General features: G+C 35.2%; 1 non-coding gene across 1 annotated transcript; it reads right to left on the bottom strand.

Annotated features, from left to right (window-relative positions):
• Positions 1–2,110: 2,110 nt before the first annotated feature.
• On the bottom strand, positions 2,111–2,217 carry LOC121231737 (small nucleolar RNA R71). The gene has a single exon (XR_005929792.1). It is a non-coding gene; the product is annotated as a small nucleolar RNA R71 (small nucleolar RNA).
• Between the last annotated feature and the right edge of the window lie 456 nt (positions 2,218–2,673).

The raw sequence follows: 2,673 nt of genomic DNA, 5'->3' as shown, positions 1-2,673 counted from the left end.
TGGGTGGTACTAAGTGTTCACCATGTGTACAAGAGAGCCAAAACTATGTGTACAACCAAGCTAGCTCACATGAGTGGTGCTAAGTGAAGGCCACTATGTGTACAAGAGAGCTTCGATTTTAAAGGTGGACTGTGTGCGACACCATCGCGTATCTGTTATTATTCCGAAGTGTTCAACTGGGAAATATATTAAATAAAACTGTGTATGACTTTGTGATGATAAGTGTAAGTATATATGTGTGTAACTTATGAGCAATATGCTCGATATGTGATTGGAAATTGGAAAGATTGTTATGGGAAAGTGATGAATACAATTGAAGTGTGAAAGATCAAAATTGACAATAAAACTGTTCTAGATAGTTGCAGTGACGTGAATCTAAAAATTTACCAAAAATAGTAGAAATTGAATCAGAGACTGAATGAGATGTAAAATTAGAGCTTAATGAGTCTATTTTCATATAACAAAAACAGAGCAAGTAAATGAATTCTATATTATGATATATTTAAGTTTTTGAGAGACTAGTTCCTAATGACCATGTGATCCCCTATTCTGTCTTTGAAAAATCATTAAAAATTGTAAAAAAAATTAATTATGGGATATAATTTATATGCTTGAAATCCTTAATGAGTCTAGTTTCAAATGAAATAAACAACAACATCTGTTGAATTCTGTACTAGGAGAAAATTTATTCGTAGTGAAGAGTGGTCAGAACATTTGAGCAGTGAAATAGGGGTAAATTCAATGAATAAATTGTACTAATTGGCTAGACCAAAAATTTTGAAAATTTTATGGTAATAATATATGTGAATCTAGTTTCAAGGAAAATTAGTAGTTTATAATTTGGAGTTCTGTAGCTCTAGAAATAAATAATTTAGTTGCTGGTACTCTGCTAGACAGCTTATTTTGAAACTATTTATGATTGTAATAGTGAAAGTATGTGTGTTTGTGATGTGTCGCAGATGTTAGCTCGAGTTGGAGGTCGCCGAAGGTTAAATCACACTATCAAACTATTGATCGATATATAAAGGTTTTAAAGTATTTTAAGTCTTTGGCATGTATGGAGACTCGTTTAATTGTTATTAAGTTGCTAGGAATTGGCTTAAAATACTAACCTATGTTATTTGAAGGTCCCTATTGTATAAATTTATTTAATGTAGATAGTCTTGATTATGTTATTAATTATGAATTGGTTTTTATACGATGATTAGTGATTAAGTCCGGTAATGCCTCGTACCTTATTCCGGAGTCAAACACGGGTAAGGGGTGTTACACCGGTCTTGCCATTACTATACTGTTGTTCGATAGGTGCGCTTGCCTTTTTGTCGTGATAATAGTTAGTCTAGGTTTGATCTTCATTATAAATATTTATTACTTGTTATGAATCACAAGATCAAGTTTTTGGTGCCGTTGCCGGGGAACTGAAATATTAGGAACACTAAATTTTTATTACTTTAGCCATTTATTTTTCTTGCAATTTTATTTTGTTTTATTATTTATTAATTTACTTTTTCTCTCTCTTGGCAGGTTTTTATAGTTTATGACTAGAAGAAACCCGTCGGGACCATTACTTTTTGATGAAGAAATCGATCGTACAATTCGTAAAAATCAAAGAGAAATAAGACGCAGCTTGCGATACACAGAGAACAAGCGAGAAGACGATACTCGACCCCTAACCGACGAGATGGCTGAAAACCAAGGCAATCAGCTACCTCCCGCAATTGCGGCTAATCAAAATCCTGCTCCACATACTATGTATGATTATGCTAAACCTTTTTTAATAGGAACTGAATCTAGCATAGTTAGACCTGCTGTAGCTGCAAATACTTTTGAATTAAAACCTAACACTATTTAGATGATATAGCAGTTTGTTTAGTTTGATGGTTTGCAGGATGAAGATCCCAACGCTCACTTAGCAAACTTTCTGGAATTTTGCGATACATTTAAAATCAATGGCATTTCTGATGATGACATACGTCTTCGGTTGTTTCCCTTTTCACTGAGAAACAAAGCTAAACAGTGGTTGAACTCGTTACCACGAGGGTCTATCACTACTTGGGAACAAATGACCGAGAAATTTTTACAAAAATATTTTCCGCCAGCTAAAACAGCTAAATTACGTAATGATATCTCTTCTTTTGTGTAGATGGATTTAGAAACACTTTACGATGCATGGGAGAGATACAAGGACTTACTGAGAAGGTGCCCTCACCATGGGTTACCGCTTTGGCTTCAAGTACAAACATTCCACAATGGTCTAAATCCCTCGACTCGGCAAATGGTTGACGCAGCTACTGGAGGAACCATCAACAATAAAACACCGGAAGATGCCTATGGATTTATAGAAGAGATGTCACTGAATAACTATCAGTGGCAAGTTATGAGGACAAAGGGAACGAAAATAGCCGGCGTTTGTAACATCGATTCAGTCACATGCTCTCTAATCAGGTAGAACTTCTCATTAAAAAGATTGACGGTTTACTTGATTCTACGCAGGTACATCCAGTAATGAGGTGTGACTCAAGTGGCGGAGGTGTGCATACAGAATACCAATCCTTCAATCCTACAACTGAAGAAGAACAAGTCAACTATATGGGTAACAATAGCTTCCGATCTCAAAATAACCCATACAGTAATACTTATAATGCAGGTTGGAGGAACCACCCAAACTTCTCC

The sequence above is a fragment of the Gossypium hirsutum genome, chromosome A06, assembly GCF_007990345.1.
Source record: "Gossypium hirsutum isolate 1008001.06 chromosome A06, Gossypium_hirsutum_v2.1, whole genome shotgun sequence".
NCBI lineage: Eukaryota > Viridiplantae > Streptophyta > Magnoliopsida > Malvales > Malvaceae > Gossypium > Gossypium hirsutum.
The sequence above is the reverse complement of the archived record's forward strand: the minus strand, read 5'-3'. Positions and strand labels throughout refer to the sequence as shown.